The following is a 24974-nucleotide window of genomic DNA, read 5'->3' as shown; positions in this document are numbered from 1 at the left end:
CTTGGTGTTTATTTTTTACTCCTTTTTATTAGCTGTTAGCTATAAGATATACCGTATTTTTCGTCCCATAGGACGCTCCGTCCCATAGGACACACCTAGTTTTTTTTTGGGGGGGGGAATAAAGGAAAAAAATTATCCCTTTATTTCCCCCCCAAAAGCAGGTCGGGGAAACCGAACCAGGTCGGGGAACAGCGGGATGGCGGCGCTGCGCCTCCCTGCTGTCCCCCGAGCTTGTGGGGCTGGCCGATGTCTGTCCGGCGGACGGGGCGCTCTGCTTCAGGGCTCCCTGCCCACCGGGCGGCAGGCTGCTATCCGCAGCGTGGGGAGCCTTGCGGGGAACTCCTGCAGGGCTCCCCACACTGCGGATGTCTGCTGGCCCGAGGGGCGCTCTGCTTCAGGGTGACCCGCACGTCAGGTGGCAGGCTGCTATTCGCAGCCTAGGCTGCGGATGTCTTCCTGAAGCCTGGAGAGCGAGAGGGGTCGGTGCACACCGACCCCTCTCACTCTCCAAGCTTCAGCAAAAGCCAGCATTCGCCCCATAGGACGAATCCTATCGCCCATAGGACGATTTCCCCTTCATTTTTGGAGGGGGGAAAGTGCGTCCTATAGGGCGAAAAATACGGTACATTTTCATTATCTAAACCATTACATCTTTCATTAACCCACTGCTTATATTTCAAATCTGCCCATGACTTCACATATTGGTGATATTTTGATAGATAATCCATAAGGGGTCTCCATTCCACCTTAAACTTCCTCATTATGTCCTCTTAATTTAGAAGTTTCACCATTTCAGCATATTCCATCAGTTTCATAAGCCATTTCTCCTTTGTTGGTAATTCTTTCTCTTTCCACTTCTGTGCATATAAAGTCCAGATGTTTTGAGACTACAATTCCCATCATCCCTGACCACTGGTCCTGCTAGCTAGGGGTCATGGGAGTTGTAGGCCAAAAACATCTGGAGGACCGAGGTTGAGGAAGCCTGCCCTAAACCCTTCACCTTTTCACAGGAGCACCACATGTGATAAAATGACTGAGGCAAAAAATATATTTTCAGCATGAATGTAAAAATGTTCCATTTTCAGACTCTCTAAAACAGTGGACTGTTTGGGGTATACATTACATCCACCTCCTTGTGAGAGTTACATATACATACTTACAGAATACATACAGAGTTACAATATACATATTAAATTTTCATAATTGGATTATTTTGAACTATAGGTTTACCAAATTGTCACTGGAAACATGACAATCATTGTGGAGTACAGGCTGAGTCGTTTATTTCTCAGAAAGATGTACTAATGAATTTTCAGGTGTTTCTTTTACTAAATTTCAGATCATGTGACAATGCACGGGCAGAACAATCCTTACTCTTGCCAAAGATTGGGTGAGGAGGGTCGGGATGAGGTGGAAGTGTGGTCATGCCCAGCAGAAGCAGCTTCTCTAGCTGGGTCAGAAATGAACTCACAGAACAATTTCAATAGGGCAACACTGAATTGTACCCATGGTTGTGCTGTTTGTTGTTGCTATTGCAAAAAAGGAGATGTGGACATTTAAAGCTGATTTGTAATGAATCTGGCCTAATGTTGTCTCTTCTGATTGGCAGTAGATTTCATTCAGACAAAGGTCACATTTCATAGGGTCACATGGGATGTGAGCTTAATTGTGCAAATTATGGCTGTCTAACCAGCCTTAGGACTGTGGACAGTGAGGAGGGGGAGTTTAGACTTGGTTTTTTCCATGGTGCCAACAAAATCTCTTCTCTTCAGCTGCTGTTTGAATTGCAAGGGACACTTGCTTAAAGGATTAATAGGAGCAGAAGACCCAGGGGCATGGCACCATTGGAGCATCTGACTGATATATTAAAAATGGAGCACAGAACCAAAGTACATCCCACAACTGAACACTACTAGAATGTACAGGAGGGGTGGGGCAACTGGAAAAATCAGTTATCATGTTATTGACAGCAGGAATAGCAAGCTGTGTGGTGGGGTACTGCTGCTCATGTCACCTCCAGTCAGTTGTGTTGCTGTTGCTTTCTGGGAGGTAGAGGGGAAAGTGGGAAGTGGCGGGAAGGTCAAGGGATGGGGGAGGAGCTGGTACAAAAGTGAGTAGGTCCAGTTACATACACCTAACACACACTTGGTCACACTCAAAGCTATTTTTCATGGAAATAAGAGGAACATATTCAATTCTTACTAATTCCACTCAAGTTTCACCTTCCATTTTCTCCATAGAGTTGCCCAGAGAGTTAGGTGAATTATGGTGTGGGCCTGGGGGCAGTCGATCTCCATAGGTTAAATGAAGATTGGGTCATATATGGCTTTAGCAAGCATGAACTTTTAAAAGTCAAAGGCTCTGGCTGCTATAAGCCAACTCTCTCTGATTTGTATTACTGGCACCAATGACAAATTCTTAATGAATCTGTCAAATATTCTGTATGCATCTATAACTTTAACTAAACTTTCAAGCTACAGAAGACCTGTGCAACATTCATTTGGGTTGTTACACTTCAATAACACACTTTGCTCTTTATGCTGTGTATCACCTGATAAGTGAAGGGCACTCTTTATAGAATGTCTTTGCTCCAAGCTACCCATTCACTCACTGCCTGGCTTTCAACATAGTCAAGAGCAAGGACTTCACAGACAACATGTGTGATCTAACTTTATACCTGCAGGGATGAATAGAAGAGAATAGGTTATGCACTAATGATTCTTATTTTTAATATTTGAAGAAGACCGTGAACCTATACATGCTCAGTTAAATATTTTATTTGATGTTGTACAGACCTTAGGTAACTGACTTGTATGTTTTTGTATTTCAAACTAATCCTCTATATCATTCCCAGTTATGAACAGCAGTTGCTCCACATACGATCAGAGTATTGGCTTCTAAACTAGCTCCCATTCTAGGTCAGAATTCCACCCAATTTCCACCCTTATATTTTAAGTTTTCATAGCCTTGGACATTTCACAGATGAAGAAGGCTCTTCTCACTGCATGAAGATACAGAAACAAATCTGGGTTTAGGTTTAAGTCTGAGACAGGAACAGCCTTGGTCATATTCATTGATGACCTACACTAGGAAGTAGACAGGAAAGCAAAAATCAGTACCCCCAGCCATGAGATCCTTCTGGAGTATTTGGCTAGTAGTGGTTTTGATTCTACCTGTTTAATGTACCTAGAAAGTAGTGCTGGGTGAGTAATGTTCAGCCCCTTGGTTTTCTTAAGGGCTCTGTTTTGTCTTCTATTCATTTTTTCACCTACATGGAAGGAATTGTCTAGACATTAGGGATTGGGTTTACAAGCACTGATCTCCACAGCAGCAAAGCAAGTCTAGTCTCAGCCCTGCAACCTCTATTCCCATTAAAATGGGGGTTGCCGGTTTCTCACTGACCAGAGTCTGGGGACTAACAAAATGTCTACAATACTTGCAGAAGTTCAACTTGCATCAGCAGTCTTTCCTTAGGGAACAGCTGGGACAGAACTCCACCCAGCTGCACTGGCTCAGGGTCTCTGACAGAGCTATCAGTAGGCATTGTGCTTGGAGTCCTGTGTTGGGTTTTAACAGTGTCCCCTTTCATGGATTCCAGATGCCTCTCAATGCAGAGGAACTGATTAATCAGTTCAGTTCAGTCCAAATCAACTTTGCTGGGATTCCAGGGCCCCCTTGGAATTGATCCATGAGGGTTGCATGCGGCCAGTGCAGTCAGAATGCACTGGCACAATCAGACATAGTTCTTTTCCCCTGGCATAAACATGAAATTCTATTATAGTTTACTTTTGAACTATTATATTTTATATGTTTTTTAGCTTTCTGTGTTTTACCCACATTTGTTTAAATTTTTGTGAGCTGCCTTGAGTCTCATTTCTGGGGGAAGGTGGGATGCAAATAAAGAACAACAACAACAACTGAAGTTGGATAGCAGTCATCCCTGCTTTCCCTCAGATGCCTTTTAGAAATAGTATTGTTCAGACAGCCTGTCCTGCACACACCCAGCCAAGGAAGGCAAACAAATGATAGTTCATTCTTTAGGGACCAAAGCACACACAGCAGCTCTTAAGGTGTACTGGACGTACTAGGTGTACTACATAGATGGTGGGGAAGTTGAAACAACAGTGGGACTGTGTCCCCGCTCCTCCCAGGCTTATGTACTCTTGTCTGATGGAGTGTGCAAGTGCAACCTGAGACTTCTCATGCACGGAAGTCGTCCCTGTTGTTCCATCATCTAGCACCTCCTGGTTCTAGGAGACAGTAGGGCAGGGGATGGTGGGGATTCAACAGGCCTGCCCCTCATGTGAACAGCCTCTTCCTCTACTTCCCATACATCCTGCACCTCTGTCTCTGACACCAAGCCCCATAAATCACTGCCCTCCTCTCTGGGTCAATCTCTGGGCACCTTGCCTCTGTCACACACTTGTCAGAGCCCTGCCATTCCCTGACACAGGGCTTTGGAATCTTATTTATTTAGTTATGACCAAGCATTCTTCATTCATACGTTATAGATGGTTTTTACTGCTATTGTTGTGGTTTTATGTTGCACACTGCCTTGTTAAACTTCCTATGAAAGTGTGGTGTATAAATATCTAAATAAATATGACTACATTAATGCATACATGATTTGGGGCTCAGCATTTTACCTGTACGCTAAGCCACTCAAAGTGTGGCTGTTTGACTGCAGGGAACTTGTTTTAATGTGAGAAAAAGCACCCTGTTACCTATCGCTGAAGACTCTTTCGCCTGCAGTATCTTTACTCTTCACATGACTGAGGGCTGCAAAGAGCTCCTCTTCATCTTCAAGGGACTTCCAGAGAAGAACTTCCCAGTGAATTATGCACTCAGGAAAGAGAACAAGTTGTCAACTGCAAGGAAAACATTGGGGCCTAATATGAATAGTAGAATGCCTGGCATCTGGTGGGCGGAGCTTGTGCATTCTGCTCCGGAATTGGCCCCTCCCTTCAGTGTGTGTTCAGTTCAGTTCAGTCAGAGAAGCCAAATGTCACTCTTTCCTCACGATGTTGTTTTTGCTTCTCTCAGACAGTATGTTATTGTGTTACAGTTTTCTTTATTATTGAAGATTTGTTTGACATATACGTGAGCCGCTAACTTTGCTGAAAGGAAAAGAAACCCCGCTGAAGAATGGTGGAATATCCTAAACTGGGTGAGTTAGGGGATATTCCCAGTCTGACAGGAAGATTGGGTTTTTTAATCAGGAAAGAGAAAAACAAGTTGTTGGCCTGCTTAAATCTCCATGTTCATCTTTTATTTAGGTCAAATGAAAGATCAAATATTCAAAATGAATTTAAACTATATTAGAGGTTTGAGTTCTGATCACTGAAATATATCTAGCATGGCACACAGCGTGCTGCCAACGTTGGTCAGGCCGACAAGGTCTAATAGTCCTTAGATCTTGCATATGCCATAGATTCTTTCTGAAGCTGAAGAAAGCAACATAATTAGATGGCCTGATGGGCACAGATCTGTGTGGCTTCCTGAGGGAGGAAATAAGGCCATTGGGTCAAAATCTGGATGAAAAGTAACCAGGAAAGGCTAAAACTAGTTATAATGTTTCTGCAGAGCGGGGGCAGTGAATGTGTTTCCCCCCTACCATTCAAATATAATATATGGACATATTTGAATGACTATTTCATTGACATATTGAGCCCATCTCTACTGTCTACACTATCTGCAAGGGCAATTATATAATTATGTTCCAGTGGCTACTACTGGGTTTTTGTAGTTTAGCATTTCAAGACAGCAGTAAAAACATGAGCACAACAGTTTTGAGCCCATATATAGTATACCTCCCCCCCCCATAATGGGAGAGATGGGGTATTGCAGACCTAAGTATATACCATGTGGTGGTGTTGTTGTTGCAGCTGCTGCTATTATTTTTAATTTATGTATCACCTTTCACAAGAGTCTCAAGCACACCATAAAAGCAATTAAAATAGTTTTAAAAGCAAAACAGAAAAACACACCAAAGGTAGGTTTAAAACCAATAGACAATGAACACCTAAGGCTGAAATCTTTTCATCCAGCTGGAAAAGCTTGTTGTAACAAAAATGTTTTTGGGAAGTACAAATATTGGCCACCCGCTGAATCTCATCAGGGATATTTTCCCACAAAACAGGGGCAGCCACAAACAGAAAGCCCTGCTTCAAGGTACGTAATGTTGAGAGGGCTTTTGATATTTTAGGTAATTCAAGGAGAAACCTTCCTGCAGAACACAGTTACCTACCAAAAGCTTGAACCTGGCCTGATAACAGATTGATAGCTAATGCAAGTCCCACAGACAAGGTGCAATATTCTGGCAGTCGTTTTCCCCAACAAACCACTGCATTCTGCATAAGCTGCAGCCTCTTGATCAATCACAAGGGTAGCCCTACATAGAACACACTGTAGTAATCCAACTTGGAAGTTACCAGTGCATCGACAACTATGGTAAAGCTATAGCAATCCAGGCATCAAATTCTTGCAATATCAGCAAGGCAAAGGAGATGGTATTGGACATTCAGAGGAAGAGAGAGGAACTAGCCCCGTTGTATATTGAGGGGCTGTATGGAGACAGTCTCTTCCTTTAAATTCCTGGGAGTTTACCTTAGTGAAGACCTCACTTGGAAATTCAATACAACCCAAGTGGTTAGGAAGGCCCAACAGAGACTCCATTTCCTCAGGGTCTTAAGAAAGAACAACGTCAAACAAAAAAATGATTAATGATAGAAAGTGTCCTTTCATACTGTATTACATTGTGGTACGCTGGTTTGACAGCCACGGACAGGAAGTCCCTACAGAGGGTGGTGAATACAGCACATGACATCATGGGCTGTCCCTGGAGTTTGCTAGATGACATCGCGGGAGACCGCTGCCTCCGGAGAGTGAGGAAAATTCTTAGGGATGACTCACACCCTGGCCAGCACTTCTTTAATCTCCTACCTTCAGGCAAGAGATACAGAATTATAGTCAGCCGCACCAACAGTTTTTATCCATGGGCTGTTGGGCTGCTGAATGGAAAAAAAATAGTGGTGTAATTGACTTCTGACAAGCACACAGAGCGCGAACGAGACTGAATGTATGGGGGGGAGGGCTTGTTTAATTTCACTGCACACAGGTGGTGTAGTGCAAATAAAGGTTTATTATTATTATTTTATTATTATTACTGTTGCAATCTTCTTGCAATGTCTAGCTTGAATAGAAATGGGCAGTTCAGAGTTTAAAAAGCAAGTCTTGGCTGACCCTGAGAAACAGCCTGGTGATCTGACCTTCCTGGAAATGACCCATAAGTTGACTTTACAGGATGGGACTGCAGCCTCTGGGGACCGAGCTGAAATCTTCTGCCTTCTTGTTACTCTCATTTAAACAGGTAGTCTCATGGAGTCTTGCTGCTCTTCCCCAATGTGCGTTAGGCCTGGTGGTCCAAGCCAACTGCTGAGATCAGCAGCAAGTGGAGAAGGCAGTTCCTTACTGCCTGCTGCTTGTACAATTTGGCAACAGTGCAGCATTCCCAGTGTTGATGGACCCTTCATGTGTGAGGCCCTGGGAAAATTGCCCCTTGGGGCTCCCTAAAAAAGCCCCGATTCCAGCACATGTCAGTTTCATTGAGATTTTTCTACAAGATGATCATTTTTGCCCAACAACTGAGAATATTTTTTTAATTTTTTTTGAGAGGAATACATATGAAGTGTGTTTAGGAAGAGAAATAGGATGAAACCACCCTCAGGTATTAATCCATCTTGCTCACTCCTCCCTCACTCCTTGCTACATTAATCAATTTTATTTGCATAAAATGGATTGGTTGATTCAGATTCTGGAAAATCCTCTATTTGATGTGCCTTCATCTGCATGAGCAAAATTTGCATGTGCATGTTAGCACATTTTCCTGCCATCACATTCATATAAATCCCCACCTGGAAGCGGTGCCTGCCCCACCAGATGAGATTTTACTTCCTCCATGCAGCAACATCTACAGGGAAGGTTTTTTAAAAAAAATATATAAAAAATCTGATTGATCTCTAGAAATAGGCAATGAATTCCAATAGTGTTTTCACCAGTGAGAAAAAGAACTGTCTTGGCATGCTAGGGTACCCTAATGAGGAGCTTGTGTATGATCACAGATGTCACCATGTGTGCTGGTCACAATTATCTCCAGAGATCTTTAATAATATATCTTCTGCTTCCAATGCTTCTTTCTTACTATATTCAGAACTGCTACCAGTTTGAAACCCAGTTCAATTTGACAGTTGGATACCAGGAGCTATAAAAATTTTAGGAGCTGTGCAAGTTATTTAGTTAACTGTTAATATTTTCCTATTAGTGACCCCTAATGCTAGGCATTATTTAGGAAAAAATGTGTTGAGGCCAATAGTTTGGAGATATCTGTGACATAGCTGCTATCTGCATCCAGTTAGGCATCATATTGCTATCCAGTATGCTCAAATATTCCATTGTGCAGCAATAAAAAACTTGAGTGTCGTTAATACTCTATCAAACCTCCAGTGCAAGACTAATAATATATAATGAGATTTGGTGTATTAGCAGCTGTTATGTCATTACAGTTTGCTAACACAGTTTGATTATGGTCAAATAGGTTTGGGTTTATCTCACAGGTAAAGCTAGAGACATAGAAGGATAACCTAGTGCAGGGGTCATCAACATCATGCCTTTCTGATAATGCTAAACAACAACTCCCATTATTCCACACTGGCTGGGGCTGATAAGAGCTAGAGTCCAACAAAATTTGGTGTGTTCCACCCTGACGCCCTTTAATCTAGTGCAACACTCCTCCAGCTTGGTGCTCCCATCACCCCTTGGCCATGCTGACTGGATCCAATGGGAATTAAGTCCAAAACCTCAGGAAGCCACCAGGTTAGGGAAGGCTGGTTTAATGCAAACTTTCCCCTCGTAAGGCAAATTACCACAGAAACCATATTAAAGAATATTCCTATTGCCAATATGTCCACAAACACAAACACATGACCCTATGCCTACCAAGCACTCATGATATCCCAAATCTTACAGCTGCAGAGATGGGTTGGCTAGCAAGCTGGACAAGGATCCCACTCCCCATTCATCCATGAAACTCACTGGGTGCTTTGGTGCCAGACACTCACCGCATCTACACCATACATTTAAAACACATCAACTATAAAATGAGGAAAACATTGTTGGGTTTCAGCAATCTTGCATGCCTCCAGTCAGTAGAGGGCAGGGTTGGCACAAACAGATAGTCCAGAGAAAATTCTCTTTGTGATGTTTCCAGTCAAGCTCCCAAGCTCTCCCCCCTCTCTCTCTCTCTCACCCTCACCCAACATGGCTTGAGGCAGTTGTGAAACTCACTTCCACCATGTAGGCTCTGGATCTGAAGCCATTTTTCTTAACAGTGTGACTGATAAGTGTGACTGGTATCTGAAGAAGTGTGCATGCACACAAAAGCTCATACCAAGAACTAACTTAGTTGGTCTTTAAGGTGCTACTGGAAGGATTTTTTTTTTTATTTTGTGTGAAACCAGTTTTGGAACTTGTGTCCAGGTGTGCCTATCAAATTGCTGGACTGGTTGATTGTCTTCCATGCCAAAAAAGCCCAGTTTGTTGCACCTTTTGTGTATCTTGGCAGTTGGTTGCCTAAGTAGCATGTGCCATGGACACACTTGCACACCTTACGTAACCTACACTTCACAAAAAGTTCAATTTTCAAATATTGCAGTTGGTGGAGATATGTTTTTGTGATGTCACAGCATTTCAGCTGGATTTACTATTGTTCAACTGAACCAGGCTGAAACCTGAAAAATAGGGCATTCCCCCAACCAAGGCTGCCCCAGGATATGAAATTATGCATGTTTGGAGGGAAGCAAGAGCTCTAATGAGCCACCTCTACCATCCTGGAAATGTTACATCTGTTGTCTTCACCCTGACAGAAAGGCAGCACGGTTACGAAACATGTGGTCCATTAACTTCAGTAGCTGCCATTTGCAAAAGCAGTGCCAGCATGATGAATGGAGCTGAGAGTACACAGAAAATAATGATAACTAATGGTCGGGAATGCCTAGGGACTTGTTTCTGTGACTTGATGTCTCCAGGGTGAAAAGACAAGGAGGGTTTGTATAAGACACAAAGTGGAATTTTTGAATCTGTGATGGATGCATTAAGCACCTTTAATGGCTTCATTGCTTGCAGTGGTTCTGTGGCTTGTCAGAGTTGACACACAGCCTCCTTCACCAGAGGTGTGCAGAAGCAATTTAATGAAGTCGGCACATGCATGCAGTTTCTGTGTGGGTGGCGGGGGGGGGGTATTGCTACTGCTGCCAAAAAGATACAATGCTCTATATTTCCCATTAAACAATGTCAGCCATTCTAAAAAACCAACACAGCAACTAGAAAAATCAACATCCACATTGTACTGACTTTTCTTTTTAATCAGTTCAACAAATCTTTGCCAAACATTTGCAGAGCGTGCCATCAAAATGCCACTCAAAGGTGGGGGAAAGTGTCACTTTAAAAGTAAATGTCATTTTAAAAGCAAATATCATGAAGTAGGGAAAGGCACTAACTTGGTGGCCAAACTGCTGGCTACATGGAGAACGTGCATGAGCAGACATGGCAGTCAGTGCAAAATTCTATTGGTGTTCTCATTTACATCAGTTGCAATAAGCAGATGGGCTACAGAGAGCCAGAGTGATATAACAGCATGTCAGTGTGGAACGTAGAGTATTGGGCTTAGAATATGAAAACCTGGGTTCATATCCAGTGTGGGAACCTGTTCACACTGGATAGACGAGCAAGATAGCATGGAGCAAGAAGAGCAAAAAGTTTGCAAAGTATCTGAAACACCCTGTTTATTCTACATCAGCCAGAACGTGAGGACCTTTGACTGTTCCAGAAATCACCATTATCAGCTGAAGTTCATTTAAGACCAAATACAGTGGTACCTCAGGTTAACTAGTTAATTCGTTCCAGAGGTCCATACTTAACCTGAAACTGTTCTTAACCTGAAGCACCACTTTAGCTCATGGGGGCCTCCTGCCGCTGCCGCACCACCAGAGCACGATTTCTGTTCTCATCCTGAAGCAAAGTTCTTAACCTGAAGCACTATTTCTGGGTTAGCAGAGTCTGTAACCTGAAGCGTATGTAACCTGAAGCATATGTAACCTGAGGTACCACTGTATGATTTCATTCTTCTCCACGACCGTTATTCAAAGGCTCAGAGATCTGTGGTGTTTTGAGACTTAGGTCAACTCATAAGGTAAAAGAGAGAGAGAGAGAGAGAGAGAGAGAGTCCTGATGGCTCACACAAAATGTCCCTCCAATATTCTGTTTTCACCAAAAATGGCTTGTCAGATGCATCACGAAACACTCTTTTAAAGGCTCCCCTGCCCTCTATTAGACCTAAGCTGGCTCACCTATCAGTAGCACCGCTGCTGAACAGAGTTTAGATCTGTGTAATTTTATGCCAGTTTATTTCATTCCGGCTTCTTATGCGTAGGATTGCTCCCTTGGTCTTCCTTTGTTTAAAAAAAGGGGGGGGGAGACTTCCACATTTTTAATTAGTAACTGTGGCATTATGATCTGGAGAAAGACACTTAATTGGGCTGCCTGTGGTTTGTTTTGCATGTGTTTTTTCTTCAGATTTTATTTTTTTCCTATCTAAATTATGTTGAGTTTAATGGGGAAAGGTTAACATATTTAATTCATAAAAAGCATAATCTAGCCAAAATCCAATATTTTTAAAGACCCACTGATTTTAAAGAGAGTTAAGCATGTGTTTAGCTTTCCCCCATTGAAATCCAAGACAATTAAAATAGTTTAATTTTGGCTGGATTCTGCCCAAATTAAATAGCACACCGCATCAATGGTGGGATGGTGGTTTTTATTGAAAATCCAGATATGTTGTCCATCATTTTGCAGTTTATTCCCTTTGCTTTTTAATATAAAAAATAAATTTACATCAAAGCAATTATTCTATGGTCACTGATGCAATTTCATTATAATTTTGAGCTGAGCAGCCAAATGATAATGAAATTCAGAAACCTGCCCAAAACTCACAAATTACTCAGTTATCTCCAAGAATCATTCTGATTTTTTTCAACTCCATAACCAATTTCATCTTAAGGATTATTTTATTAAGAAAGGCAAATACTTAACTCACATGAGATGATGGGAGATGTTAGTAATAGAACATTACTTCTGTATTCTTACCCCCCCCCTTTTTTTTTACAATGCAAGGTACAGAATATCCTGTAGGTTTTTTGGGGGGGTTGTTGTTTAATCTTTTTTTAAAAATAAATAAATAAATCATAAGCCAGTGTGAACTGAACTGAAGTTTTGAAACATGAGAAAACAAAACTGATAAATTTCTCAATCCCAAGTTGTTCCAAAGTTGTCACTGAACTTTTGCCTCAAATAGAAGGTCCAAAGTGAATGTTGGAGGTCCGCCACCAATTAAACCTCTCAGGCAGAATTGAAACATATGCCTGGCTGAGTTAAAAAAAAATCGTGTGGCCTTCCATTCTTAAGCATGAGCTTTTGCCCCTACAGCTGCAGCAGGAGACCACCAGCCACAACTATAGACCCCTCATATGCCAACGGTGAAACTGCAGCCAGGCTGAAGCACTGGGCCCAGGGTTTCCCCTCTGATTGCACAAGTGGCATTTGGGCAGTAGAGGGGAGGCAGCAGCAAAAAGGCAATGCAGATAACTGGATGGGTAGGCAAAACTAAAAAATTCAGAGGACAGAGGTTACCGTTATGAGAAAGGGAGACAGAAAGCACGCTTACTTTTTTTTAAGGAACTCAAAACAAAAACAGAACACTTTTGCTGCTGCTTCAAGCAGCTGTACAGCTGCAAACAGCAGCCCAGTAGCCAGTCAATATCCTTCTGCAAGATGGAAACAGCACTTAATGCTAAGTGTTAAGATTCTGTCACAAACACCTGTGAAAGAGGCTGAAAAGACTCTTTCAAGAGGGTTAGGCCCTGTGCTTATTTAAAACAAGACTTCAGTTTTTTTGAATATTCCTGTCATCATTGCCAAAAGACTCTGTCCACTGATTCCAATTGACACTGTAGCCTTATTAGACTTTACCGATTGGTAGGGTGAGCGTTGCTCCCAGAACAGGGAGGAAGGTTGACACCGAGGTTTGGTTCAAAGAAAGAGTTTATTCTGCTCTCCAGATAGCAGAAGGCACTGCATGAATCGGTTCACAGCAAGCACAAAAGCAAGAGAAATTGCATACAGTATATATATCCTCCAGGCACCCTCTCCCCACTTCCCCAGGAATCCAGCCACGTCAGCTTATACACGTGTTGACATCACAGATGTTCCTGCTCCTGTACTCTTAACCATAAAAGGTTCCTGTTCCTGTGCTCTTGATCATAAAAGGGTATTCCTATTCCTGTAGTCATTATCTTATCTAATATTCCTGTCATCATTGCTGAAAGACTCTGCCCACTGATTCCAATGACATAAGTCCAAGACATCAGCAAAGGCTTTAAAGATACCCCTTCCCTTCTTCCCCTGCTCCAGATTCAATAGCAACATGGGACTGTAGCCAAGACATCCCCCTTAATGCATAGCAATTTTTCCATCATTGTGCACATTGCAAATATAGGGGTTAAAATGCCTGTGGGAGCTGGAGCCAAACTGGATGGGACGTAGAAATTGATTAGAGTTCCTTACTTTTTCCCCAAGGCTTTTTCAAAGCAGCCATGAATTGTGTGTGTGCAAATTAGATTGTAGGCTTCCAGCCTCATATAACTTTAGTATGTTTCAATCTAATTAGTGCATGAAGGGGTTAAAACCATAGAGTAAGCTGTCCTGCCAAGCTTAGCCTATGTTGTCACTTCCTTACTTGAGAGGAAATGGGCCACCAAGCCTCTGCATACAGACTTTTGTATGTGAGGAGTTCTGAGCATGACTAACCAGCCTCTTTTGTTTCAGACCGCAATGAAGTCTGAAACTAGCTTTTTTCTCTATCACTTGTTTAGAAACTTTTATGTTTAGTAGCCAAGAAATGTCTATGACTTACTACATGCGTGGTCTATCTCTGTGCTAGGGAAGTGGACATTTTGGAACTCATTTGAAGAGCACATTTTAAAGGTTTTACACCCTATATGTCCATGTTTTTCTTGGCTGCATGTTTTATGATGTTAAATCTCTGCTGGGGCTTTCTCACCAAAGAGTACTTGCCCCAAACTCAAGCCTTGGTTCCAGGATTCAACAGAAGCAACAGGAAATGAAATATACTCAGAGTCGCAAAGTGATTTCATGCTCTTTATTCAGCTCATAGTGGTGAGGAGGAATGAATGAAAGTCCCCTCACAGTATCTGCTTTATATACATTATTTACACAATGGGCTGCACATGATTGGCTAATTCCGGAATTCTACTGTAAGCCAATCAGGTTGTGGATTCACTTCTATCTGGAGCAGGATTGGGTGGTTCCTGCCAACCAATCATACTGCTGCATTGTTCTAGGACCAATCAGACTGCTGCATTCTGAATCCTATTGTTCTAGGAACAATCAGACTGCTGCAATTTGGATCCTATTCAACTCAGTACATAACAGGAAAGAAGGAGGGAGGCTTAACCCACCAATGGCATGTCTCCGATTTAAATTCACACGTGCACCAAAGCTGCTGTCAGATTCAGAAAGGAAGAAAGTCAGGCAATATAGTTATTGTGTGTGTGAATTTAAATCGGGGGAGCCAGTGTGGTGTAGTGGTTATAGTGTTAGACTAGGACCTGGGAGAGCAGGGTTCGAATTCCTACTCAGCCATAGCTCACTGGGTGACCTTGGGCCAGTCACCATCTCTTAGCCTAACTCACCTCACAGGGTTGTTGTGAGGAAGAGAACCACAGTTCACCACCCTGAAATCCTTGGAAGATAAATGAGGGAAAGAAATGTAATAAATAAATAAACCCTCCCCCAGCACTGTATCCCCGAAGCAATCCAAGACCATTGTGGTAGCTTCTAAGTCTTTAAAACGCCAAATTACAGAGCCCCTATGCACATCTGGTTTTGTCCCTTAGGTTGGGACAATGAGACTGTGATGTATGAATATGTGAAAATGCCTTATACTGATTTGAATAATTGATCTATCTAGCACAATACAGTGGTACCTCATGTTAAGTACTTAATTCATTCCGGAGGTCCGTACTTAACCTGAAACTATTCTTAACCTGAATCACCACTTTAGCTAATGGGGCCTCCAGCTGCCGCCGTGCCGCCGGAGCAGGATTTGTGTTCTCATCCTGAAGCAAAGTTCTTAACCTAAAGCACTATTTCTGGGTTAACGGAGTCTGTAACCTGAAGCGTATGTAACCTGAAGCGTATGTAACCTGAAGTACCACTGTACTGTTTATTTGTGGAGTATTTTAACTGGAGGTGCTGGAGGTTGAACTTGGTATATTACAAATGCAACACATGTGCTCCCAATGACTCGTTTTCGTCCATTATCAGAGCATGCTAGGAGCCAGATGTGACATTACTGGGCCTTAGGCTTTATGTTACCTATTTCCAAATTTATAATGTAGGGTATTTGGAGTTCCCAAAATGCTTCCATGGAAAAAGGAGAGGAGAGAAAAACATCTGCAATGCTTTTTGATAAATGCATTGATAAGAAGAGCCAAGCCAGCACATAACATGATGCTAATTGACTCTGGACAAGATTGATCAAGTTCTGTCAAAAGCTGAGAATACTGTTGCCGAAGTCAGGTTGACCTTTAGATGTACCTGATGACAAATGCAATTCTAATTCATTTGCCTAGAACATCACTCTGCTAGAGGACATTTTCTTCAAAAACTACTTCGTAGTAAATAACTGAAACACACATTATATTTCATTGCCAAATAGCATTAGTGATATATCTCTGCTTTAAACAAATGATTTATATTCATATTGTTATGAGAGAAAAAAATTGGGGGGGGGGAGGAAGTCGCCTGTAGGTAATATCCTTCTATCCTTTTGGTCCACCAAGTGTTAAAATATAACCCAGGCTAGCTTCCTGTGTTGAGGTGATAGCCTGGGTGATGGGCCATTAGGGAAGCAGAGGAAAGGGACTCTGCGTGAGACTGTAAATGGGTGGAGCCCCTCCCTCAGTTCAGCAGATAGTTGGAACTCAGCATAGGCACCAAAAGAATATTAAAATACTGTGATACATCTAACATTAAAAGCTGCCTTCACATGTCTTCTAAAAGTCTGGTAGTTGTTGTTCTCTTTGACATCTGGTGGGAGGGCGTTCCACAGGGAGGGCGCCACTACCGAGAAGGCCCTCTGCCTGGTTCCCTGTAACCTCACTTCTCACAGTGATGGAATCGCCAGAAGGCCCTCAGTGTCTGCGTTGAATGATGGGGGTGGAGATGCTCCTTCAGGTATACTGGACTGAGGCCGTTTAAGGCTTTAAAGGTCAGAACCAACACTTTGAATTTTGCTCAGAAACATACTGGGAGCCAATGAAGGTCTTTAAGGACCACTGTAATATGGTCTCGGCGGCCGCTCCCAGTCACCAGTCTAGCTGCTGCATTCTGGATTAGTTGTAGTTTCCGGGTCACCTTCAAAGGTAGCCCCACGTAGAGATTAACTTTTGGCAGCCAGCCCCCAGACAGGCAGTGCTAGTTAGCAAAGCATCCTTAGTATATTACTGGAGTGTGTGTATACACACAAACACACACACACATACATATATCACCTTTCTGTCAGCCGGTTAAAAACCACAGATTTCTTTCTTCTTCAGCCCTAGTTGAGGTGTCTACCAACTAGTAGGTGCCACCCATCAAAGCTCACCAATGCTCACTGGGTGAGAGTCATCAGCTACCAAAACCTTTACCATTCGCTATCCTGTGTAGCATCACTGTTTCCCCAGGCAGCTGTTTCTTCCCTCATACTTCCCTCATTCCAGTGACTGTATAAGCAACCCTAGCCAACTTCAGGCCATTTGGTAAGCACGATGATGTCACAAAGCTACATAGCTAATAAGATTTGACTATGTAATAGTATTAATTCTAGTAAGGGAAGTCAGTTATGTGAAATTAAGAGAGGATCAAGCAATTCTGCAATTTCATAATTTCAACACTGCCAATGATGTTTGCAGAGTAACAATCACAACCCTCTGAATAGTTTCAGCTCAACCACATCTTCCCATTGCACAGCTCTTCCTACAATAAATACGCACAATTTATACATTTGTTGCTTTTGCCAGACAAATTGTATGCATCCCAAACCCTTCTCTTTTCATTATTATTCATTTTACTCTGTGGCATAACATGATCCCTCACAAAATATAGTATACTCTAATTAAGTTCAAACAGAAATAGTAAGCATGTTATGTGGTTTTTCCCCTCAGATACAAGCCCCCCCCCCATTTCCACAGATGTGGAATCTATCAAATTATTTGTGGCAAACAAACACTGGATTTAGTTGACAACTACAAACAGAAAGCTCCGACTACAAAGGATATGTGTCTTGCAGCAGAACAGAGCACTCACCTGTCAGTAGCAAAGTCTGCAGGATGGTACCACACAGTCTTGTCATCCTCGCCATCAAAGGTAAACTATTAATATGTAACAGGCAATAACAAAGCAGATTCAGATCAAATTAATTATTCACTCAATGCAACACACTCTACAACTCTATTTTTTAAACTAGTAAATCTGCAAAGGGAATACATTTTCTCGATACCAGATTAAAACATTTATGGATCTTAAAAAAGAAATAAAGATAGCTCTTTAGCAATTTTAAAAAAAACCCTGAAAAACAACAGTCTTTAATGTTTACTTCCAACCAATTCGTAGCACTAAGCCTTTTAGTTAGGTAATTTTAGATTCTGGACTTAATAGTCTCCAGACAAACACCCCCTTTCTTTAGATGGCCATGTGTGTTGATTCACTTACTTCTATTAATTCCTTTAATAGTGTGTGTGTGTGTGTGTGTGTGTGTGTTTGTGTGTGTGTTGAAGCACTGCTTAATACAAACCACAAGTGTTTGTTTTCTTTGTGGTAGTAATCCAGGAAAGTGCTTCTATGTTTAATGATTTTTGCCTGAAGCAAAACTCTATGTATATTGAGAAAGTTTTGCTAAAATGAAACATTTGTAGGGATTTTGAGGGAAGACAGATGTCATTGAAGAAAATTAGCAACATTTACCCAGGGAAGGTCACATACTCTTACGCTATCCAGTCATGTTACTTAATGCTGTTGGAAGTCAATTTGGAGGTGTCTGTGCTAGCAGAATATGTGTAGAACATTCCATGGGAAATTAAGGGAAATCCAGTAACACAGGCGAAATTTCTCAGGGGGTGGGGAGCTGCACACACCCCTACAAACATCAAACCAACATTACTTGTGATTGCATTCTATAGGTATGGCATTGTTGCAATTGGTATGTGGAGATGATTTGAAAACCGCTTGCACAGTGATTGTTCCATATATTAGCCCGGACATACAGCCCAGATATGGTGGGGTTCCATGTCCCTAGACGGGAGGGAAGAAACTCTCCTTTCAATGAAAGTAATATGCTGAGCTGCTCTTTAAGCTACAGCTGTGTGGAACAGTTGCCACAACTTCTGTTTCAGTGTATCTGAAGAAGTGTGCATGCACACGAAAGCTCATACCAAGAACTAACTTAGTTGGTCTTTAAGGTGCTACTAGAAGGAATTTTTTTAATTTTGACTATGGCAGACCAACACGGCTACCTATCTGTAACAGTTGCCACAAGACATCTTACAGCCTAGTGCTGTTGCTCATAATTATAATTACAGGACACTATCCTAAATGTCTGAATTACGGAATACTCTTCTACTCATTTCCAGTGTAGGAAACACCAGCTTTTGTTTCTTCTGTTCATTTCTTATATTTCTTATATTGCTGCAGACCCATTCTTTTCCCTCACTTTCTTTTCTGTACTTTTCTTGGTATACAAGATGCATTGTGCAACTTTTATGACCCCATGGACTTACACTGCTGAATTGGCTTTCAATAATAATGAGTCTGTTTCAGCTCTCTCTATATCCTTTTATGGCTGTTTATGCTGTTGTGTGTGGTGGACTGAAAACACTAATATGATCTATGCCATTGAAGATTTCATATATACCAAGGGTTAGTTCTCACTGAAGTGATAGAACTGTGTATTAGACTGCAAAACTTCAGATTGAAGGTAAAGAATATTCTAAACAAACAAACCAGCTACACACAAGCCTTCTTCAGGCATTATCACCAAAGAAGGAACACAGGAAGACTGGGGGTGTGGGAAGGGGGTCCCATTTTGCCCCACCCTGCAGCCCAGTGGCTCCGTATACGATTATTGTGAACTTCTGCCTGGACCTTCCTCACTACAGAGATTCACTGTAATCATGGAAAGAGCTGGTGAAAGTCATGCATCCCTGGGGGAGCAACATGTATATCACTGAAGTCCCACTCTACCCATGTTTCTTCTTCTTGTAATAGTGCCTAAAGAAGGCTAAAAACAAACAAACAAACAAGGGTTCTCAATTGACCTGGCATGTTAGGGTTATGTTTTTATTTTTTAATGTGCAGTGAATTTATTCGGAATAGAGGAACCCAAACTACAGGCTGAAATGGTACAGCCCCAACACGTCTTTACTATCTTGGTGACAACTAGACTCAGCTTAAAGCTATTCAAGGTGTTTGTCTTCTGAAATGTCCTAAGGCTTTTTAGAACAATCTACAATCTATACAGGAAACAATGCAAAGGAAGATGTGTGTTTGCTAGGTTGCACTCTGATTCTCATATGCATGTCCATCGCATAATTTATCATTGTTTAAAGCACAAGTGCAAGTAGATAAATAGGTACCGCTCTGGCGGGAAGGTAAACGGCGTTTCCGTGCGCTGCTCTGGTTTCCCAGAAGCGGCTCAGTCATGCTGGCCACATGACCTGGAAACTGTCTGCGGACAAAGCGTGTTCACCCTAACAGAGAGCACGTGTTGCGGTTGGGGGAACAAGCCACCCTGCAGTGACTAGGCAAATTTGGTAGGGAACCCAAGCCTTTAAGTGGTTAAATTTGGGTTGCTGGGGAGTTTTGATTGTTGCCAATTTGGAGGAGGGGTCAGAGTTTTTAAATACAGGGGCCAGACGTTGGACGTCCTCTTGGCCGTTTTGCACCGGATTACATGGAGCACTTGGACAATCTTCTCATTGTCTGGTTACATTTCTTTATTTCTTTATTTCCCCTTTCTTTTTAATCCTCTCTAGTCCCTTAAATAATTTAATTCCCCCCTTTTCCTGTTCGATTTCCCACCCCACCCCTTACCCTGCCCTGTGGGAAGATTCTCCCTGTATCTGTGGCTTGCCTTTCCCAATAGTGAGAGAGCCCCCGTTAGGGGTTTTATTTCGCAAAAAGGTTTTCCCCATTTTTCTTGTTGAAATTGTGGGGCTAGTCAGGGCTGTTCCCAGCTTAGCTGGTATCACTTTCGTTTATAGTATCCCCGAAGGTTGGCTTTATGGCTCCCTGTGCCTCCAAGGACTATGAGCACTCTGTATATGTTCTTGAACTATGCCGTTTCTGAACAAGTTTATTTTCTTTAAGTTTGTTTTGCCTGGTAGTGGCGACTGCCATTTTAGAGATGAGCCATTGTGACTTAGTGGCTAAAGTGTAGGACTAGGACCTGGGAGTTCATATCCCCCTCTTAGCCATTGTTATAACAAAACAAAATGAACTGTTCCTTTTGGGCTATTTCTGTTGCTGGGTAGTTTGGCCCATTTGTGAAAAAAGAACTTTGTATTTCTTGAAGGGGTGCTTCCCTCTAAAAGGGCAAGCAGGGGTACCTGGACAAGCTGTGGGCTACCTCAACTCTGCTATTTCACTGGAAACATTTATGCCTGGCCTAGCAGGTGATCCTAGGGCTTTGCCCTAGAATTCGATGGCCTGGAAGCGTTTCCGGCCTGAATAGTGTCCCCATGTGGTCCATGAAGCATTGGTTTCACTGGGTCAGCGCATAGTGCCGGTAATGCCTAGGTTGCAGGATTGGTCCCTGTATGGGACAGCTGCATGCTCCCCCATTGCTCTACCTGGACACTTAAGTTCTTTTGGTGGTTACCTCACTGCAAGGGATGTAACAGGCGCCACATTTGCAATATGCAGCTGGGAGAAAGCACCTTTGCGTGCCCGCATTGCAGTTTGCTCTGTGCGTTGCAGAGCACGGCGCTGCACGGGCTGCAATTGCATTGCATTGCTAGATTTGCAATTGCATGGAGGGTGTGTGCATTGCATGGAGGGTGTGTGTGCATTGCACGGAGTGTGTAGTTGCATTGCACAGAGTGTGTTGTTGCATTGCACAGAGTGTGTTGTTGCATTGCACGGAGGTGTGTGCATTACACGGAGTGTGTTGTTGCGTTGCACGGAGGTGTGTGCATTGCACGGAGTGTGTTGTTGCATTGCACGGAGGTGTGTGCATTGCACGGAGGTGTGTGCATTGCACGGAGTGTGTAGTTGCATTGCACGGAGGGTGAAGTTGCATTGCACAGAGTGTTTTTTGCATTGCACGGAGTGTGTGTGCATTGCACGGAGTATGTAGTTGCATTGCATGGAGGGTGTGTGCAGTGCACGGAGTGTGTAGTTGCATTGCATGGAGTGTAGTTGCATTGCATGAAGGGTGTGTGCAGTGCACGGAGTGTGTTTTGCATTGCACGGAGTGTGTAGTTGCATTGCACGGAGGGTTTGTGTGTGCATTGCACGGAGTGTGTAGTTGCATTGCATGGAGAGTGTGTGCACTGCACGGAGTGTGTTTTTGCATTGCACAGAGTGTGTGTCTGAAAAGGAAGCTGGCTCGGCGGCAGCTTTGTTGGGACTTCTTTAGGGGTTCTGGCCAGCGTCGGCCCTGTAAATTTACATATCATGATGGCAGCACAAGATGCCCCCTGCCCAAGCGGGGGCTAGAAGCTGGCAAGCAATAGCTCAATACCTTTTGCCCATATTCCCATTTTATTTAGGGATCCAGTTGGATATCGTTGCTAAAACATACCACTTGCCTATGGAGAAGCTGTCTGCCTTGAAGGAAGTTAATTTGTAATACTTCCTCTGTAGCAAGTGATGCTTCACCAGATACGATCTTGCTGGGTCACTTAACTAATCTTCCCACTAGGCCAGGCTGCCTAGATTTCACCCCTCCCATATCCAAGAATCTCCTGAGGAGTCTGCTGATTCTCCAGAGAGGAGGAGGCGTGTTCTGGTCTCTACTTATTCTGCTCCAGCACCAAGTCAGTCAGTCAGTCAGTGTCGGAGAGGGAGAGAGACTGAGTGTTAGAGATCATGTGTAGAGATAAGGTTGCTGCTAAGGGCAGCTGCAGACACTCAGTGCAGTGCAGCATTTATTTATACTTAGACCTATTAAGCTCTGTATATAGTTTGTATAGTTGTAGATAGAATAAAGAAGATATTCTACAGAGCTGCTCTCCGAGTTGTTTATATACTCTGCTGTACTCTGCGGTGCGACGACTGTCTTTTTGTTGGAGTGAATCCGGTGCTCACAACTCTTAAGCTGTGAGTCCACAGCACTTTGACCTGTCCCTGTGCAGAAGGTGGTCCCTGGAAGTGCTACCCAGCTCGCCTAGCCCAGTTGGGGCTGAAGTGGATGAGTCCAGTTGGTGGCACTGGCTCAAGGGCGATGCTGACAGAGGTCCCCTTACCTTTGTGTATGCCTACCAAGCATGGTGAAGGCAGATATCAGGCGATGGTAGCAATTCCTGAATGTATGCAATAGTAGTTCGCCATGCCAGGATACCTTGAACCTGCTCAGGGATTTTCAGGTTCATGCTGGTACTGCTGGATCTTTGCCCTTTGGTTTTTATTTCAAGGGCTGCTGGTGTGCAAAGCTATGGCCTCAAGCCCGGTGTGGTGAGGCAATCATGTGACCTAACTTTTCTTGAGTTTTCCCCATTGTAGTAGCAGTTCACATGTGGCCCGAGGAGTTCAGTGACCATCAGATCTGCTTTTGGTCTGATAACCAGGTAGTGGTGAGCGTCTTGGCAAAACAGTCCTCACGCTCTAGCACAGTCTCCGCCCCTCCGCTCATGCTTTCGAGCTGCGCCACTTAAGGTTTAATATTGTGCTTTCTACTCTCCAAATTACGCTGACACACTGTCCGATTTTCAGATGAAGCGCTTCAGATCCTGGGCTCCAGACTCAGCTATTGCCAGACTTTTCCAGACCTCCTGTGGCATTTTGACAACAATTAGTAATTACAGAGAGCGGCAGCTTCCATTTCCCCTTCTGCTTTTACCTATTATGGGAAGGCCTGGATGGATTTTTTAGCCTTAAGCTGGCAGTTCTCGGCCATTCAGAAGAATTGGCCCCCATCCTCTGAGCAGATCCTGCAGTATTTGGTCCACCTGCTGCAGATTGGGCATGCGGTTATAACTATCAGAATTCAGTCCGCTGCAATGTCTGTTACACTGAAGCTTTATTTTTCAGAGACCCTTGTATAAAGTTTGCAGTGTGCAGGGCCTTGGAAGGTTGGAATAGGCTCCAGCCTCATAGGACAGTGGGCAGGAAGTCGGTCAATTTTTACCTATGCAGTATCTGCAACAAGTTAAAACTTGTCTGCTGGTTAAAGATCAAGGAGCAGCTGTGCACATTTGGGCCACAGCATTGTACACTATGCTGGCAAGCATGTTGACGGGTTTGGACTGGGGCGTCATCTCAGTCTTCCTGCCCATGTGAACATATACTGGATCTCCAGATGGGGAATGCTTTGGGAGGAGATCCTTCCTTTGGTGCGGTCGAGTGTGACCTGTGCAGCTCCTCCCGCAGTGCTGGTGGTACAGCTGGGCGAGAATGTTTGCTGTCTTCCTCCAGCATAAGTTTGCATTCCTGCATGCAAGAGGGCTTGGATTGAGTTGATGGCAGCTCTCCCTGGACTCAAAATAATTTAAGCACCTGTCCCCTCCAATGCGCAAAGATATTCCATTAAGGGAATCCAAGGATTCGCCATGCTTTTGTCGACTCCTTTTGAGGGGTAGGGCCATGCAAGAGTCCCTGGGAGCATTTGGGGTGAGCTTGAGTCTGATCCTGGTTCATTGCTCCCCCATGCTGTTTACTGGAACTGACGATATGGTGGGGCCCAGTCGTCAGTGCTGCCCTGCTGAGGTCAGGTGCAGCTAGTCGGGAACCAATGCCTAGACAAACTACCACCTAGCAGGCCAGAAAGCATGTTAATAAGGCGGTGAATAATAGAATAAAATAAATAAAGTAAATAAAATAACAAATAATATAAAATAGGTCCTTGCTTTAGGTGGTTCTGTAATATTGCACCCTGCTAATTTTATTCAAGGCTGTTGCCCTCTTTAGGGCAGATGGGGTGCATCTTTCCCCTATCGGGAACGACACCTGGTGGGATGCGATTGCCTTGGGATTCATTGCTCCCCCACAATGTATGGTGGGGCCCAGTCGTCAGTGCTGCCCTGCTGAGGTCAGGTGCTGCTAGTCGGGAACCAATGCCTAGACAAACTACCACCAAGAAGGCCGGAAAGCATGTTAATAAGGCAGTGGAAATAAAATACAGGTCGTTGGAAATCGAATGCATTCAAAGGTTATGTTCGTTAACATTATTGGTGTCTTACAATTTTTGCTTGTTTTATCTTAGGTTTAGCAGCTGTCCGCATCTGGATGGTGGGGCACAGCATCATGCATTGGGCTGGCATCAGTGCATGGCAGTCCGGATTGGGACCGGGTCTCGGCCTTCCTCCACATGTGCAGTTGCCTTGGCTGTCCAGACGGGGAATGCGCCGGCCAGAATTCCTGCCGCTGATTCGGAGGCAGGTGCTGCTGAAAGGGCCGCCCACTGCTGTTGGGGTGCAGCTGGGTGAGAATGACCTGTGTGGCCATGGACTGTTTTTCACTACGTGCTGCAATTTTGGGTGACCTGGAGATGCTGCGGGCAATGGTGCCAACAGCAAAACAATTTCTGGTCAAAGCTTTTGCAACGATGTGTTTGGAAGGGTAGTCGTTGCCCAGCTGCCACAGAA

General features: G+C 43.5%; 2 long non-coding RNA genes across 5 annotated transcripts in view; one reads left to right on the top strand and one right to left on the bottom strand.

Moving 5' to 3' along the window:
- Nucleotides 1-935: 935 nt before the first annotated feature.
- LOC309531757 lies at nt 936-19404 on the bottom strand. The gene is made up of 3 exons (XR_014219429.1): nt 18687-19404; nt 17482-18532; nt 936-2677 (listed from the first exon to the last, which is right to left on the bottom strand). It is a non-coding gene; the product is annotated as an uncharacterized lncRNA (long non-coding RNA).
- LOC309531731 overlaps nt 4730-24974 on the top strand; it is a 38836-nt gene continuing 18591 nt past the window's right edge. For all 4 annotated transcript variants that reach the window (XR_014219392.1, XR_014219393.1, XR_014219394.1 and 1 more), the window contains exon 1: nt 4730-5167. This is a non-coding gene — a long non-coding RNA (uncharacterized lncRNA). The remainder of the gene's footprint in view (nt 5168-24974) is intronic.

This window comes from Podarcis vaucheri (genome assembly GCF_965113315.1).
Source record: "Podarcis vaucheri genome assembly, chromosome: 4".
NCBI classification, from domain to species: domain Eukaryota; kingdom Metazoa; phylum Chordata; class Lepidosauria; order Squamata; family Lacertidae; genus Podarcis; species Podarcis vaucheri.
Note: the sequence above shows the minus strand (reverse complement) of the source record. Positions and strands in the feature narration are given on the sequence as shown.